Genomic DNA, 19877 nt, shown 5'->3' on the forward strand with positions numbered 1-19877 from the left:
GGGAATTTCAAAACCGAATCAGACCGTGTCTGCGTGTAGAGGGTTGTTGAAAGTTGGCAGATACCAGAGTCTGCTGAGGTTACAATGAGTATGAACTATCGAGGAATTAAGCGACAGAAGGGAGGAGCGGAGAAATAGAGAGAGAAATCCAGGAAATTACTGTTGGCTGACAGTGAAAAATGCGCGAAACTGACCGGTTTGTTTTTTAAGCCGCCAAGTGCAGCTTCAGCTAGTAGCACCAGCGCTAGCACTAATGTTCAAGAGACTGAGCAAAAAGACCAGGGGCAGGGAGTAAGACAGGAGGAAATGTGAGCAAGAGGAGGATGACAGTGAGGAAGAGGAAGAGCAAAATGAGCAAGAGGAGGATGATGTTGAATCTGACATTGATGATGAATCTATGGAACTGGCAACCTACACCGACTGTGGATTAGCAGAAACAGAGATTGGGACCAATGCTGCAGGAGGCTGTGTCGCGACAGATACAGTTAGTGTGGCTTCATTGGATCAGATCAATTATTTCAGTCGGCCAAACTCATCTACAATGGACATGTTTTTCAAATTCCATCCAAACCAGTTAGTTGATGATGCAACTGTTAAGAAAGCATTTAATCGGAAAGACGGATCACAGCGCAAATGGATCAGCTATAGTGCAGACTAGCATTTGCTATTTTGTGCTGTCTGTCTCGCGTTTTCAAAAAAGACAGAGACTAATCGTTTTATGTATAGGTGTAATGACTGGAGACGTATACACCAGAGGCTAAATGAACACGAAAAACTGCAACCCATATAGACTGTGTTCATTCATACTTTTCATGGATGAATAAGGCAGACATTAAATCTCAGATCTGTACCAATCAAATGACGTCCTTGCCAGAACAAGTGTGCAAGAGGCGTCAAGTTTTAGAGCGAGTGGTTAACATTGTTAAACTGATTGGAAAACGCGCACTTAGTTATCGAGGAAATAAAAATGAATCAACACAGTCATTAGCTGATATGTCTGTTGATCACGGGAACTTCCTAAAAATACTTTTGCTGCTCAGCAAATATGACAGCTGTTTACAGCAACACATCACGGAATGTATTGAGAAGAGCACAGTAGGGCAGGGAAGAGGTGCATTTGTGACATTAATGTCCAAAACGACAGTAAATTCTGTCATAGAGGGTATACCGCTGCTTAATAAGGAGAGGCTATCTTCTGAAGTCACCCAAGCCTAAATATATTCCGTACAAATTGATAAAACACAGGATTTGACAGCTAGAGATCAGTGCATTGTTGTTGTCCGCTATGTCACTGACACTATCCACGAGAGGCTCATCGCAGTTGTTCAGTGTCTATCCTCAACAGACTTTCTGAACCTACTCAAACAAACGCTTGAGTCTTGCGGCATAGAGATGAAGAACTGCATAGGGAATTCAACCGATGGAGCCGCTAATATGCAAGGGACATACAAGGGGTTCTCTGCTTGGCTGTCAAAAGAGTCTCCAGGCCAGGTTCATGTTTGGTGCTACACCCATGTAGTAAATCTGGTAATGTCAGAAACCACAAGTGTTGTTATTGCTGCAGCATCACTGTTTAACCTATTAAATGACGTTGCAGTGTTTTTCCGTGACTCTTATCAGCGAATGACCACTTGGGGAGGTGTCAGTCAGGACCCCAAACAGAGAGGGATTTCTTTGATAGGCGAGACGCGCTGGTCTTCAAAAGATGCTGCTCTGACGAAGATGTTTGGATTGTTTAACAAACCAGACAGTGGTTTATATGTGGCACATTGTTTCAGATACACAACAACGCACGCTTCACACCACAAGCGTGCACAATGGCGCGCACCTACATTGAGGCACTTTTTAAAGTATGAGACTGTTTTGACCGCACAGCTGTTCCTGCGCATTTATGCACTGACCGCACCTTTAACAAAGTACCTCCAAACCAGCGGGATGGATCTCTTGAGTGCCCATCGAAGGGAAACACACCAGCAACTCCAAAACTTTGTGCGAGATTTTGATGCTGTAAAAGAGGCCGCAGACAAGTTTGTGAACTGGGCAAACTCAAGGTTTGAAAGTGAGGATGCTGAGGTGGAGGTAATGGACACATTGCCGGAAAAATGCTTTAAAAAAAAGAAGGCAATGCCGGGAGAGTCTGCTGAAGCACTGGCCACAACCGACTTATTGGTGCACTACAGAATAAAAGTACACAACATCATTCTGGATACCGCAACCACCTGTATGCATCGTCGGTTCCTTCAGCACGGGGAATTGTATGCCGATCTAGCATGCCTTGATCCTCGGAATTTTCCCCTTATAAAAGCTAATGAACTGCCCCCGAATGCACTTCGAAACATAAGTGAATGTCTGCTTCAATTTAGTGAAGATGCTACGGTCGAAGATCTGCAGTCGGAATTGACACACCTCGCTACGCACTGGGACAACCTGAAAAAGTCTCCTCTAAACGAGTACACAGTCAGAGCATCGGACTTTGATGATGCCGCGGAGATAGAGGAAGATAGAGAAATAAACCTGGTGAGCAAGAATGTGCTACCTGCAAGAATTGTGCAATTTCCTTCTCCAGCAGTTAAACCTCTTCACCTGTGCCTACAACAATATATATTCGGCATATAAATTCCTACTAACACTGTCATGTACTCAGTGGCGAACTTAGCCCTTTGGGGGCTCCAGGCGAACAGTCATTTGGGGGCCCCTGCATCTACCGGTCTAATGTACCTTATATCGCATAATATATGGCATAATGAGATACTCCATACAAGGGATGAACAAAAGTCACTATCCTTCTTTCATGCAAATGTTAATTATCTATTTAAAAATTGAGAATAACATACAAAACAATAAGATTCGTTATGTTGACACATTACACTGACTGTTAACCTTATGTCATCATTTACCTGAGGGTTACCACTACTGGAAACCTACTGATAGCTGCTTCCAGCTATCAGTATTTTTCCTGTGCTCTTCAGACCTTTCATGGTTGATTAGATGCATTGCAAGGTTATTCCATTCTTTAAATCCTTCCTCACTCAGTTGTTTTTGTTTTCCAAAAAGGCAACAACAAAAGCAAAAAACACTCTCTGCACTTTCACTGTAGACTAACCAAGACCTGTTCACCCTCTCACCATTTTTCATTACTATGTAATAGTATGCTTTTGTGAATCTGCGGCCCTTGGGCCAGAGTGCTGGGTCATCCACAAGAATATGTGTGCACCTGCCCAAGACACAGCAGCTTGGGCCAGAGTGCTGGGTCATCCACAAGAATATGTGTCTCGCAGTCATTGTTATCGTTATTGTCATCAATTTCAATAACCGAAGTGGAAGAAGGAGAGTGAGAAATATTCACTACCAGTTGTGCATCATCTCCGTCAGTTTGTTGACACACGTCATCAGCATCGCTGCTGGCTGAGCCAGAGCCACTTGGAATGAAAGGAGCAGTAACGTGACAGCAAACGACGTTGACGGCTGCTCTTGATCCTCCGACGGTCCCGCTGACACTGCGGTGGCTGTAAAAAAGCTGGATAGCTTTGGTGGCTTTGAAAGAAAGTCCTGCCTTTGGTCTTTCTTCTTCTTTTTATGTGACCCGCTTTCGTACGATCGCTTCATGTTTCACTCGATAATCTCGATTTATGTCTCACTCGATTTCTCTCTCTATCTCTTACCGCTTACTGTTTTGAATTTGACTTCATTGTGCGCACTACATGGACTAGTCCATGTAGTGCAGACTGAAGGGGGGTGCACACGGAAAGATCGTCAAAACATGAGTAATTAGACATCCCGATGCTACTATTGTGAAGAGATTTTTATAAAAATTATAAATATGGGGACAAAATATATGCATTGGGGCATTTTGGGGGCCCCCACAAACCTTCTATGGGGCCTGGGGCTCCAGGCAAATGCCTGGTTTGCCTTATAGTACGGCCCGCCACTGCATGTACTCAAGTGGCATGCGAACAGAGTTTTTCCACTCTTAAATTCATCAAGAATCGCCTAAGGACACGATTGTCACAGGATAATTTGGAGGCCTTTATTATGCTGATGGCGACAGAGAAAGAGGTCCTAATGAACTTGGATGCTGATGACGTGATAGACAGGGTTGCGGAGAAGAGCAAGCTCCTTCGCACTTTGTTAACTACATGATCTTAATTAAGACAGGTTTGTATTATGGAGCGGCTGCTCTGATGATCTGTTCTAGGCTATTCATGTTTCATTTTAATATTTCATATTTTTTTTGGAGTTGTGCATTGATCTATCCATGTTTTTGGTCAGTCTTTATGCATATTAAAGTTAGAGAGTTCATCACCAATGGGGCTACAAAAGTGTGTGTTATTTCCGTGCATGTGAAGCTATATCTGTGTGTTGCGGGCACGCGCGTGCGTGCGTGCGTGTCCCTGTGTGGGCCGCTGGTGGGTGAAAATGCCAGGGCCGTTTTTAATCCCAGTCCATCACTGGTAGATGGATAGGAGATGTGGAACTGAAGACAAAAAGTTCCAAAAGTAGAATTCTTCTAAGTGGCCTGAGAGTGATGCTGCCATTGAAGATGACAAGCTGACAAGGAGACGGAGGGAAGTGTCTGTTTAAGTACTGTACGGTCGCGAGTGAATTGATAGCAGGTGTGCAGTTCAAGCAGGTGGAGTAGATGATGTAGCTGGATAGCTGGAGCTCATCCCATGCCCCTCGAACATACACACAGACAAAGGAGAAAGGAGCCGGCACAGGCTAGGTGGAAGTGCAAATGAAGGGTGACAACTTTGACACATACACTGAAAAATGTATATGGATTCATATAGCTGTAAAACAATTGTCCCCTTTTGCCTTGGGCCATGTGTTTGAACTAGTAGATATGACAGGGTAGGTCATCCGGAAAATATCAGGAGAGAATATTGATGAGAGTACTTCCTGCAAGGAGTTTTAGGAGACTTTGTGCTGAACATAACCTTGGCTTAGGCGTTTGTTGGACTCTGGTGGCAAAAACCATAAATAAGGTGTGTGCATATGTCAGTCTTTGCTTTAGTGCCCCAACTCTGAGCACCTTTAAAACAAGACTGAAGACTTTTATGTTTGCTATAGCTTTCTGCTAAAATCTTAAATACATTGCACTTTCTAAAAAGCTTTTTTAACTTTGCCTTTATTTTCTATTTTAATACTAAAATGCCTTTTTCTATTCTACCCATTTCTTTGCATATGTTTTTCTTTTACTTATCTATTATTTTATTTTATTGTATGACAATGTTTATATGTGAAGCACTTTGAGTCTGCCTTGTGTATGAAAAGTGCTATATAAATAAAGTTGCCTTGCCTTGCCTTGCCTAGTGTGAGGCAGACACACTAGCAGTGTGTGTGTGTGTGTGTGTGTGTGTGTGTGTGTGTGTGTGTGTGTGTGTGTGTGTGTGTGTGTGTGTGTGTGTGTGTGATGATTTAAAAACAATGTATCACAAGTCACACTTTGGGTGTTGGAGTATTTGAATTCATAAGGTGTTACAAATCAGATACCCTATATTTAGTGCAGTATTTAATACCCATAATGCACACTCAATTAAATGTACAGCTGATGCACACTTATTTGGACACTGAATCCCATAAATGAGCCAGTGAGCCAATTTCTTGCCAAGGGTGACCAAATTCATGAACAATTATTCGCCGTTTTCAGATCAGACATATTTAGGCAATTAACAGTTTCACTGGAAGATTAAAGCTCATTCTGTGGTGCACGTCTATAAAGCATTTCCATCTCAGGAGATGTGCCAAATATAGCAACGACATTGTGGACAGTAACAGTAAGTGGGCCAAACATGCAATAAGTCTCTGCCTGGTCGTGACCCAACAAAACATTGATCAAACATGACAGGGAAGGTCTTTGCTATGGCAGGAACTAATGTGAAAAAACAGCCATTCCTTGAGTAGGGATGGCAGAAACAAACACACTCTGCAGAGCAACAACCAGCGACCACAGAGGGTAATACAATCGAGTAATAATTGGTCCTCAGGGAAAATGAAAACAATTGTTTGATCCTTCCTCACAGTGTTATTTTTCTCAGAGCTCCAGCATGGTCACTTTGTGCCGTGTTGGTGTCACTGTCTAGCGCTGATGGAATGGAGCAGCGCTGTTATTATTGACACACAAATATAGACAACTGTGTTTTGACACCACTGTCAAAAGGCCTCCATTAATGAACGAAAACAACCATTCTCTACAATAGTGTGGATGCGAGTAGCAGGATATGGGCTAGCCCGCAGTGAAAAGGCTCACTCTATCTGATCGGACTGTTATAACCTTATCATGACTTAACATCGCCTTGTTCATTGAGAAAACAAAACAAAACAAATATATTCCTCAACAATTTCTTTTTTTTTTGGAATGTCTCATTTTATTGTTCTGCATCCAGTATCCAATATGACCGCAAACACTCTAACCTCCCTTGGCTTAATTAATTAATTATTAATAGTTAACTCCCAATAATAAAACACATTTAGTAAATTATATTGCATTTATTGGCATCACCATACATTTATTCATCAGATCTCTGCTATCTTACAATATCTGCTTCTTCCACAAAGGCACAAATAAAAAGTATGTTTTATTCATAGTATTACAGTTAGCCCTTCACCTCGCTACTTAAAGACAAACACTAAATTGAAAATCAAAATATCACTCACGATTAACTTCAGGTAGGTCATCAGGCCGACTGCAGAAGCATTACCACTTCAAGGTGAACGAGTGGAAACCATAATGGCCACTTGCTAGACTGAATACATTGACAAAATGAAGATCTGCCCACCCAATACCTACGACAGAGGAGGTCAAACACATAACAAAATTACCATGGCAAAATGTAGCTGCATTCCTAATGGAGGCCAGCACCAACCCCAAAAGTGGCAGTACGTTACTTCTGGGTTAAATGTACTTGACAACTACAGTCTTTTGTGTCATGTCCATATCATGTCCTTCCACCAAGTTTGCTCATACATTCATAATTTCACGTTTCATGTTTATCAAACCGCATAATGCCGCGATTTCTGGAAGGTCGTGGCCGTCCCCCGTTTTTTATGTTGTTCGCATACTCCGCTAAGCGTTTTTTGATGACATTAATCAATGTGACATTGTGAGGGCGACGCGAATGCAAGCCACCTTCATTCAAGGAAGAATCACACACTTTGCAAGTCAAAACCTTTCACTCCACCAGGATGTGGGGTTGCATGTGTGCTAGACAAAAAGAAGGGGGCCACCACAACAATACAACCTTCGCTTTTTATAATCCAATCTTATCTCACACCGGGTGGAACAAAATATTTTGTATTCTAATCTTAAAGGGGACATATTATGAAAACAACACTTTTCCTGGGATTTGGGGTGTTGTTTTGAGTCTCTGGGCCCCCACTTGCATAACAACTTGGAAAAAAGTCTGTACAAGATGTTTTGAGTGAGATATGCATTTCTGAAAGTACTCCGCCTACAAAGTACCCCGGCAGCTCCGGCGCGGGGAGCTCGGCAGCAGTCCCAGAGTACAATCACTTTCTCCTCCATGTCGCGGTTCATGGACTTCAGAGAGTCAAGGCCAAAGTTCCTTTCCCCCAATTATTCTCAACCATGGCCGAGATATCCCCCACTACGAGCCTTCACTTGTTATGGAAGTACCACAGACGTCAGACGCAGTCTTTATGATTCATAATATCATCCGAGGCGCACATTGCTTATGGCCGTGATATTAGTTATAATATTATAAAAAAAAACATACATAATATTATTATTATTATATTATATTATATAGATATAGAGCTCCAGTGGGGTATTCCACAAAGCCAGTTTTATCACATAACAGGGTAAGTTAACCCAGGGTTTGCGGTAACCCTAGGTTTTCCGTTCCAAAATGAACACGGTATGTTAGTTGCTATAGAAACATATGCTCTGAATACCTGGTCGGAGCAGGTTTTGCGCAGGTTAAGTTTGAAACATAACCCGGTTTTGGGTATTTAAACCCACGTTCACCGCAGATTTCATGTGTTCACAATGGCATGCCCTTTCGATGAGAGAACTACTGATATCGGATTGCAAATTATGCGTGCAATCCACCGGGAGCGATTGATAAGACAACGGCTCAACATCTTGGCATATCGGATGACTTTTTGCTGGAGAGCTGGGCTATAGATTCTCGCGCAAATCCTCAATATATTTAAATAGCCTTCTCCAGCCTTACATAGCCAACACTACCGATCGAGGACCTGGCCTCAGTTCACTCCAGACTATTAGCGTAGCCCTCCATTTTTGCAAATGGTAGTTTTATCTATAATGTTGGAGATGCTGAGCACATCTCAGTCCTTTTAGATGACCCATCCAAGATTTTTATCGGCCTCCTATCATACAAAGAGCAATATTGTCTGAGTACTATGCCGAGAGGCACTTACAACATAAAGTATATAATAGTCCTAACGGACTTTCATCCACTGGAGAATGTTCGATCGTTGCCAGCGGCTTCATTACAAGCACTAATCCATCTTGATCTGTGAAGTTGATGATTGTCACTTTTAGGTTTTCTACCCAGTTACCAAAAAAAGAAACATTTGGAACATATGCGCTGGGGCACGCACATGGCACTAAAATACAAGAAAACACAAAAACCTACATTCAACCAGTGGGGAACCCTCACATGACCCTGACTAGCTGCAGAGGTAGTACCTCCAGCTACCCCTGTGGTAGCATTAATAATAACAACTTATCTAATTCACTTCAACTAGCTATAAGCAAGAGGAATCGGGGAGTCCAGGTCAAGTATAGATGGAGAGTTTATTGCCACCCGCAAACGAGAGACAACAAAGCCGAATGGTATCCGCGAATACACACTGCCGAATGAATCCCGTACAGCACCTTATATCCCCAATCCTTACACAATACAAAGTTGGACTTTCATCAAATATTGATGTGCATAGAATTTCCCATCTGGGTCATACTGTGTGGATGTCAGCATACTCTCATGTCTTCTGAATCCCAATGTGACCTTAGAACATATATTATCCTTATACAAACAGAGATGATGCACACGTGTGAATGTAAGCATTGTCTTCAGAGAGTACATCAAATGGGAGTAGACTGGACCCTCTCACTGGTGTGCCACATGGCACATCAGATGGGAATGGACTGGACTTACCCACTGGTGTCACATGGCACATAACATCTAGGGCAGAGGTGATCAGCTATTTTCCACTATTAAGGTATCTATCTATATGTAGGCCTAATAATAATCAGTTTAACATAAAATGTAAGGTTAATTTCTACCAAACCCCCTCCATGCCAGGGCGCCCTGAATTTATGTTTATTAATAGCTCCTCCACCGGGGTCAAGACAATTTGAGGGCCAGATCCAGTCTGCCGACTGTCGGCCTTTTCACGATTGGCTTAAAAAAAATGGCTTATTTAAATTTAGACCAATACGATGGTGGGAAAAGCTTACCAGTTTGTATGTTTTTATACTTCATTTTTACTTGATCCGCTAACTGCTTGGGAGCCATCGGAGTACATCTTTTTTTAGAAGAAAAGGGTTATGTGGTAGGAACGTTAAGAATGCTTAACTGGGATATTGATAGATTCATGGCTCAAATATTAAGGATCATGCTTTTGACGTGTAACTAACGCATTTACGCAGTCAGCGATCCGCTGCCAGGCTTTGGTTCTCCGGGTTGCAGAGGCTTTAGCGTTCCCTTTTCTTGTGATAATGTCCTTCTCCTCGTCATAGCTCTCCAGGAGAACATGGAGTTCCATTTAATTGAAATAAGCGGCCCGTTTCTCCATTTCGATCAGGGTTTCCATGATCCATACATCATGTCTTTTTAGGTTTGGCGTGGACGCGCACAAACCTGTGTTAACCAACCCCGAGTTGATTGAACTAATATATAACCGCTGCTGTGGAACCAAAAACTCTGGGTTAGTCGGCACAGGGTCAATCAACCTAGAGTTCAGCGTTAACTCAGTGTTTGTTAAACTTCCGTTCGTAGAATACCCCACCGGAGTCCGCAAGCAGCAACAATCCCTTCTCCTCCATGTTGTGGTTCAGTCTGACAGCTCATTGGTCAATGGGCAATAACTCATTTGCACCAAAGCTACAGACACCAGAAACAGTGCATTCTGAAGGGACTGAAACAGAAGGGAATAGCGGTAGGCAAGTTTAATTTTCCTAAAAGCTATTTCCAGCAAACAGCTTCAAAAACATGTTTTCTGGAACTCAAATACTAGGTTTACTTATTGGGAAAACACCGTAATATGCCTCCTTTAAATTAAAAAAAGTTGTCACACAATGAAATATGTTTATGAATTCAAAGCAGAATCTTTTTTAGTCATCCATCAAAGTTTGATAAAGAAGATGTAATTGACTATGTTAAAATTGTGTTTAAAAACGTCTACATGATGATTCAAGAATTTAAGGATGTATATTGGAAAACGTTTGTTATGACAGACAGTTGGTACGTGGGATTCATTCTTGAAATAGAAAACAATTAAAATAATAGAAAATATAACATTGATAATTTACCATTACATTTTTTATATTGTTCAGTAAATAAAGTTCATGGCTTGTTATTATTTAAATTATTATTATATATATATATATATTTTTTACTTTATACATTCCATCATATGTTTCCCAATGTAATGTTTCATTGATGTGTGTTAATGTTTGGTAAATATTCCCACTGGCCAGATGGCCCCATGTGCCAGTAGCTGGCACTCTCAGACACTGCATGTGTATGCATGCATCTATTTGTCCCTATTACCCCCCCCCCTCCCCCCCACCCACCCCCCCCCCCTACTCTTCTCCTCTTCCTCACACTGTTGCTTTCTTACCATCTCCTCCTCCTCCTCCTCCTCCTCACTCTCTGTCCAATATTGGCATCCATTGTGGTCCAAACCAAGTGTTTGCGGCATTTGAAGCAATGTGGAAAGGCAATTGGCAAAAATAGTTGGGCAATGTAGAGACCGATGTCTACACCTTTGCTGGAACGTTGCTATTTAATTGCACCTATTCTGTGCTAGGAGCCAGGAGCCACCTGCCGCACAGGACAGCGCTTTGGAACCAGCTCCTGGTTTTAGGGCGCCTGTCTTGGGAAATATTCCATTGGATATCGGCCGTTTTAAACCCTAATTTACACCTGTAAATCCGGATCAAGATCATTTGAGTACAAGTTGCTTGGAAAGTCTCAATTATATTAAACACAAACCCAATACGTTAAAGATTTTAGCGACTCACTGCTGTCCAATGCACAGGCAATACTTTGGAGGGGGATTCATCGCCTTATTTGGCCTGACAGGATTTACTCTGGTGTATTTTTCTATTGTGCTTATTGTCTTGTCTTTGGTCTCTCAGAGGAAATTTATGATGGCCTTTGACTATAATAATCCAAGGACTACATACATAGCATTCTGCCACATTCGTCTCATTTGAACATCGAGTTCTCCTCTCAAACTCCTTTTGAAGAATAATTTAGAGGCCCCATCGCAAACGCACCTTTTGAGATCAGGGTTGCGTTTCACCTTGGTGCAAGGTGTCAAACTGATGAGTTAACGTGACTCGCTGAGTATTTGTCATGCATACATCTCATTGTGCGACACATTACAGTATATATTGGATTTTGAAGGAGAAACTGATATTATAGGACCCAGGGAGATGACAAATAGCTTATAATGATGAAAATAACTGTCATTTGGTAATTTGAACCATAATCTTGTCAACTGATGCTCGGGAAAGGGAGAAGAATCAGATAAGGTGGTGACATCATGTTAATGCTGAACAAAGTGACTAACTACTTTAAAGTTGCTGTAGGTACGATTACAGTGTTGTAAATGGGGAGAGCAGAAAAGAGCACGAGTATTACTCATTACACACAGTCTGATCTAGGTCAAAGCATGCATCATTTTCAGGTGTTGTTTCTGATCTCTATAGAAACCCAAACTCTTAGCCTGTTCATTCGGAAGAAAACCATAAGATAAGAATAATAAGGAATGTTGTTTCTCTACTTATGTGTTCTTCTTTGTGTGATTCCAACTTGTGAGGTATTCCTGCGTATTGTTCTGTAATTGATAGTTATCATAAATGCTCATGTCCAGGCCCTCAAACAAAGTAAATCAAGCCAGAGATTTGCAAATATCATACACAAAACAAATCAACAGCAGCTCTACGGCTTCAGGTGCCTGAAGAAATTCAGCCTGAAGCCCCAAATCCTCAGGGACTTGTAACGGGGCCACTTAGATTTAAATTTACAATTAGGGCATTCAGTTGCAACTTTTATAGTAAAACATACAATAATTGCATAGGAGGGGTGGGAGGGGGTATCTATGCAGAGTCCAGGTGAACTCTGAATAAATGAGTCTTGAGACTTTTGCGGTCTTTTTTTAGCTGGTGAGCGAGTCTGTGGTCCTGACATCGGCGAGCCTGCTGACAGCATCGGACGGGGGCTCTACAAGCAGGGATCGTAAGGTGCTGAGGAGGGTGGTGCCGACGCCCCTGCACATCTCTGGATGCGAGGCCCTGTTCACACCTAGCATTAACATGCGTCCTGAGTGATTCGAGTACCTCAGCTCACAGTACCTCTCATTGACATGCGTCTCCACATACATCTTCTCGAGTGACAACTTGTGATCGGATGTCACTTCTGTGTAAATCATTTCCGTTTGCAAAGACCAAATGCGTGGATCGTTCTAACCGAAGGGATGCAGCGGTGCACTTCCACGGGCCCAGACCTCCGTAAAAACAAAGAAGAACAAATCTGAACGCTACTGACTTGGCTAACCAAATCGCCCGAGTTGATTGACATATCTCTATGAAGTACATAGAGGAAGTGGTGGACAAAGCCAGCCTCCGTGATTGATTGATTTAGACTTTCTTTAATATGACGCCGTTTGCGCACAGATGAATACGTACTTCTGCTTACGCAGAGGATGTCAGTTGAGTAGTGGAGTCCTTCAAGTAAGCCCAGGACAATTCGCATACACACTGCCATAAGAATGTGGACATATTTACCCAGGCCGCCTCCGAAAGTGGTCTGAGCGGTCGTATCTCAGTGCTCTCCGATGCATCTGGGTTCAATCCACACCTGAGCTAGCAGGTCTAACAGACATGTACACCCAGCGCTGCCAGAGGAGGTCTGTGAGAATCATTAAGGACTGAAAACCCAGCTTGCCCCCCACGCAACAGCCTGTTCTCCACGCTGCCCTCGAGCAGGAGATGCTCAGTATTGTCAAAACACACACACAGCAGCAGACTGAGGTTCAGCTTTATTCCTCAGGCTATGAGACTTCTTCATAAGACACAAACACAAACACTACTCCCCCAACCCCCCCTTCACACCTACACACATTCTCACACACACACACACACACACACACACACACACAAACAAGAACACTACACACACACGCACACACACACAATCTAACCATCTATGCAAATTTACCATCAGTGCAATAACTAGATTATAATAATCATAAATGATCCTCGAGTCTATTGTAAATACCTTTCAGTTAGAGATATTGCTTTTTATACTTAGTTACCTCTTGCTGCTACACACATACATATTTGATGCACGTACCTTATTTGATCCATTATGTTTGGTCTTTCCTATATAAGAATTTTACAAGATATAGTTGTACAACCAGAGAAAAAAAATAAACATATAGAATCTTGAATCATCTATTTTTTAATTGAGACATTCAATTGCAGACCGTAACCATACTTGGCTACTGCCACATCTCGGCTGTTGACAGTCACCTAGCGCAAATTTGTTTACATTAGCCAGGATAGCTTGTTGTTTTGTCTTTGGTGTTATTGCCAGGGCGGCCAATCTGAAACTAATGAGGAGGGACAAGTGCTAACTGACAAATAATGACTCATATTATTATGAACAAAGACACACCCCCACACATACACATGCATAAGACCAATACATGGCACCTAGCCACAAACATTCTTAAAATGTACAAAACACACGGCATATGCGTCTCCACAATTTAATGCAAAAATGCAAATAATGAAGACATACCCGAGGTGGCTAGCATTTTGAAATCGTTATGTTTCTTTGAAAATGCATTTCAGTTAAAGTCTCATTAAAACTAAATATAATTGTACTGGGATTGCCTTACTAACAAACAATTTAAAGCAATTTAAAGACCAGTGATAAGAAGAAGAAATAAAATCCAGAAACCCATAAAGGACTATGATGAGCTGTTGGGGGGTGGGGGGAGGAATTTGTAAAGCTGCCTTAGCAAAAACCCTGAGCCAATTAAGCAGCCAAGGCTGGCCCATGTGCATGCTGCTGTCCCAGAGCTTGTGGGTACTCAATGGGTACTCTTGAGTGGGGACGAGAGTAATAATCAAAACAAAATAATGAGTGTGGATGATGGCTGGTTGAAGCAGCCTCTGCTGGCATGAGACTGATGGAGAGAGATAGAATAAGGTGGGCGACGCGAGAGACGGAGGAGGAGACCGAATAATCCCAGTGTGAGTGGATGATGAGAGTGAGAGATGCGTGTGAGTGAGATACGAAAAGTACGTTTTGGAGTGTTTTGAGCGATGGTTCAGGCGATGATCAATAGATATGCAGATGACGGGGTGTTTGAGTGTCCGACTCCTAACATCTACCCGTCTCGGGGGGGGGGGGGGGGGGGGGGGGGGGCAGAGGACAGACGGGGGATGGAGATAACGTGTTCTCATGATAAAAGTTAAAAACAGAACCCCCAAGGGGGATGGAACTCGAGAGATCTCAAGACATTATTATGCCTAATTATTATTAGGCCTAATTATCCAGGCCAGCTGAAGTCTCACCTGTCAATCAAGCCGGCTGTTGGGGAGTATAAATAATCATTGTGCGAACACGCTGTTATGACAGGTGAGCGTGAACGTGGCCGGGCCTTCCAGCAAGGTCAGCAATGATGCGAGTTTCTTAAAACGGGCTATAGGTCTCACATTGTTTGTGATCTTTAGTGAGAAGCAACAGCTCAGACAGTGACCAGGGCCCCGTTTCCCGAAAGCGTCGTTAGCCTAAGTGGATCGTGAAGTGCGTCGAAAGGGCATCGTAGAGTTTTCACCGCGTTTCCCGAAAGCATCGTGGGGAACGAACGTCTTGAAAACGCTCGTAGCTAACGAGTACTCCAGGGGTGCTCGTAGGTACTCGTAGGACGCTAAGAGCATCGTCAGCTATAGCCTCAGTGGCGACACCATCGGACATTCCGTCTATTGGATGCGTTTTATTAAAACGCATTGCGCCTTTATGTTCTTAGTTTGGTAATTAATAAAGATTATTAATTAATTTATTAATAAAGATGTTAAAATGGCCAAAATAAAACAGTCCAGAAAATGTTTGCGCAGGCAGGGCACTCAAAATGTGTGAGAGAAAGTGGGGGGATTTGTGCAGACTGACATAGGCTACTCATAAAACGTAGCATAAAATAATGTAAAAAAACAAATAAATTAAAACAATTAAAAAAAAAAATAAAAAAAATTATAAAAAACAAGCAAAGGAGCAGGCAAAAGGCTGGGATATGGTGGGGATTGGTCACGTTGACGGGATTGTTTAGTGACATGTGGGAGGGTGGAGGGGGTTAAAAAAAAGTCTCAATCACTCTTCGACGCGCATGAAAACCAGCCGCGTAGTTATGAGGGAGGCCGTCCTCACACCGATCTTCCTCGTCGTCATCGTCCTCAGCGTCCTCCGGTTCAAGCAATGCCACCCCAGCCTTAGCTGCAATGTTGTGCAACATAGCCGTCACACATATCACGGCGCATGACTTGGCCGGCGAAAACTGGAGCCCTCCGCCTGACTTGTGAAGGCATCTAAAGCGCCTTCCACCTCCCGATCGTGCGCTCAACGATGCACCGGGCCAGACGGTGGGCTTCGTTGTATTCCTCATCAATACATACCTTACCCTATTTCCGGAGGGGCTTTTATAGCCAATCAAATTATCAATCAAGGAAACCTTTATGCGGATTCAGATTAAGTCGGCTCTCTTTGCTGCGCAAAGCATGTTTCAGAAATCAGCCCATTAAGATAAATGTAGTTGTCACACAAGCTATTTTTAATTTTTTGTCATATGGAATTATTTCAGGGAGGAAAATGCCGTGAAACGCACAGTGCATTCAGGATTAGGACTGATATATGTCGGTTTAAGCCTAATCAATTGTGTTTTAATGTCTTTAGCATTCATATAATTGCAGTCTATTTTTTTCGTAGGCTACTTTGCTGTTGTCCTTGATGGGGATATATTGTAACCCTTTTTAACACAATTTTCCTGCGACATTCCTGCGTCTCCCCCTCCTACGGAGCCCATTTCAGCACCGTGTCAGTAGACAGTTACAATCCTACGACGTCGTGAGTGCAGCGAATGCGCGTTCACGTTAAGAGGAGTTTCGGGAAACGCTCCAAAGAAATTATCGATGGATCGCAAGATCCATCGGGAGAATGATCGTACGAGCGAAGATCCATCGTTATCGGGAAACGGGGCCCAGAAAGTAACCTCTCTGTCGAACTTCGGTCCATAACATAGCCAAATACAGTGTATTTAGGATCTAACCACAACTTAGTAGTAACTTAGAATTAGTACATTTAGTATATAGCCTCTCTCTGTAACAAAACATTCCAAAACATTATTTCACATCCATCCGTCCCGACACAGCTGTGTGCTTTGAGGGTTAAAAATAAACAATAGGTTTAGTTTTTAAAGATAAAAAGGTTGTGTTTTTATCTTACTTCTAAGATTTGAAAGGTTATGATTCTGGTCATGATGGTCTGTAGCAGTGGGACCTGATGCACGTCCAACCCTCCTCATCACTGTCTTTCTATAGATTGTCGGGTGTGTTATGTGGTCTTTAATAACACCTTAAAGCAGCAGAAAGGGCTAATTAGCTTGAGTGAGTGATGGATGCCAATGTGTGAGCGGGTGCTAATGAGAGGCCTGTCACACATAGGCATAGTTATATAGGGGGGGGAACACATCCCCCCCTAATGTTTAGAATGTGTGCATCTCTCCCCCCGGATAAAAACATGAGTGGGGACTATTTTCAAAACAAAAATAAAGCTATACCGTTGCTCGTAGATGCAGTAATGGCTCCGACAGGTGATTTGCCCCCCCCTGGGTCTCTTTTTATTCAAGAAAACACACCAACACATTCACACACACACACAGTGGTGTGATCAGTCAGCAGTCAGTCAGCACAGCATCTCCTCCTGCGCCCCGGCCCCGTGCGTACGCAGGCAGGTTGATTATGGCTGAATGACAGCCCTTCCCTTCACACAACAGCCAAGAGCGGCCACAGTCGTGAAAGGAAAGAATACGGAAAAATACAACTAAATTGTTTAATGTTGGATGTTCACTAACCTTGCACTTTTCTAAGAAAGGGCACAACGTTTGAATTAGCCAATTTACGTTTCCTGTAAGGATAGAAGCCTTAAGTGAATCCGGGATGTACGTTCTACCGTCTCATTTCTACAGTAACACCCCTCTGAACAAAATGGAACACATTCATTCATTCAACACATCATGCAGTTAAATCAAAAGCCTTTTCACGCTTTTTAGTGTAAAGCTTTGTTTAAAAAAATACATCAACGAATTTCAGCAGAATTTTAAACAGAAATGCAATTTGGTGGCTGCTTTTATTCAAAGCTCGGCAGAATACTGTGACGGTGTTCATAACATCTATACCATAACGCTGAACCTTAGAAGTGTTAATGCGTTGCCTTACTGACACTGCTACTGCCAAAGCTCCCCTCCCATGACCGCAAACATTCCTCAGCACAAAACTGTCCGGGCCATTAACCGTCTTAGGGCAGGATTTGTTTTGGGGTGGGCTGGAGGTCGGGATGATTGTGTTCATCCCAAGTTCATGAGAAGGTCGTTCTTCATAAGCTTTTTAAAATGAGGTAACGGTTTACAGGCTTTCACTTGGGTCACCTCGAACAAAGAGAGAGAGGGAGGCGAAAGTGAACGAGAGGGGAGAGGGCGAGAAAACAGGAAGAGAGAAAGACAGACACAAAGAGAGTGAGACAGAGATAAGCTGAGAGACAGATCAGGGAGAAAGAGAAAGGCCGAAAAGGAAACTAGAAAGAGAGGGTGGGAGAATAGGGCGAGAGAGAGAAAAGGGGGAGAGAGAGAGCAAGAGAGAGGGGTCACAGAGAGTGCCAAGAAAAATCTTGAATTGTATAGAGAGCCATTGGGGACAAAACAGTAAAAAAAAATATGCCTTAAAGTATATATTTATTTTGTGAGCAATGTGTTTCGCTGTTACTTCGTCAGGTTCTTCAAATTCACATAACACCGACAGGTGATTTAGGTGATTTACAGGGTCACATGACCTCACCAATTAGTGCAAGACACCACCAAATCAAAACTCCAAGCTTACATACAATACAGTCCAAGACGCACACATCACAAATAACAATGTTCACATATAACACATCCAAGGCTCACATATCAATAACGATGTTCAAATTAAAGCACATATACGTTTAAGCATTCACAAGGATAAGCTACACTTAAATATCAGGCTCCATATCATAAATAACAATGTGCAAATGTAAATGCTCAAACACCAGAAGAATTAAACGTTCACAAAAATGTAATTTATTGAGGCCGTTGGGTTCCACTGTGTTTAATTCATGTATCCAGTAGGCCTCTCTCCTTAAAAGTTGTTTAATCAAGTTGCCCCCTCTTGGGCTGGGTAGCACTCGCTCTATGCCAATGAATTTTAGGGAGGTTGCTGGTCCATCGTTCTTTTCTTTATGTCTGGCAATGGCGTAATCCATATTGCCATTTCTTATTGGCATTTCTCATTGCCCCTTTATGTTCTGCAATTCTCAGTTTTAAATTCCGTTTGGTTTGACCGATGTATATCAACCCGCACGGTCATTTAAGCATGTACACCACATGTGTCAATAGACAATTAATGAATTATTTTTACGTGATATTTCTTGAGTGTGGTTGACTAAAAGTTTTTGTGTCAAGTGTATGGGAACAATGTGAACATTTCCCACATCTATAATTTCCATACACTTGTTGAGCAAGCCAATTAGTCTTCAGGGTTTCCATGCATGTAGAGCTCGCCACCATATCCCTAATATACTTTCCTCTTTTAAAACATAAGCGAGGTTTCAGTGACGATAAATGATTTAGACTTGAGTCACATTCTAAGTTTCCAATGGTTGACAATTGGATTGACCTACTTTGATGTACTGGAGTATTCAGACACAAAAGTCACTCTTCGAGTTTCGGTGTAGGGTTTAGTAGTAATTTTGTAAGCCTTTTCAGCTGCTTGGTCAATAAGTGTTTCATCATACCCTCTTTGTTTAAAACTTTGGGACATTTCATCTACTTTAATTTCATGACATTTTTCATTGCTACATATCCTTAGTCTGACAAATGACTAAGGAATGTTCTTAATTTATGATCTGGATGAAAACTAGATGCATGTTGTATTGTGTTTCTATCAGTTGTTTTTCTGTAAATGGATGTTTCCATTGTCTTTTCGATATTCCGAGTTATTGGTAATGTAACCTTGTAGTTCTCATTTTCATTTGCATTGTGCTGTTGGGATTGTTTATCTTATTGTTGTTTGGTACATATGTTTATGGGAAGCATTAGAATAGACAGTGTTGCGATGAGAGGATATTGGTTCCGGCCCATCTTTTGTTTTGGGGGGACAGTTTAGTGGGGGGAGCAATTGAAGAGATTCACCAAGCACATGAGGTAGGCCCTACTGTGTTGCCGTGTTGGTCTTAATTAAAGGAGAGAACAACGCCGACAGCTGTATTCATAATTTATTGTAACCCCCACGTTGCCACGATCCCGGAGTGACCGGAGGGCGCTACCAGAGCAGAAATAAGGGTTACAGGGTTACACAGTGACTT

This window comes from Gadus chalcogrammus, chromosome 4 (genome assembly GCF_026213295.1).
Source record: "Gadus chalcogrammus isolate NIFS_2021 chromosome 4, NIFS_Gcha_1.0, whole genome shotgun sequence".
Taxonomy (NCBI): domain Eukaryota; kingdom Metazoa; phylum Chordata; class Actinopteri; order Gadiformes; family Gadidae; genus Gadus; species Gadus chalcogrammus.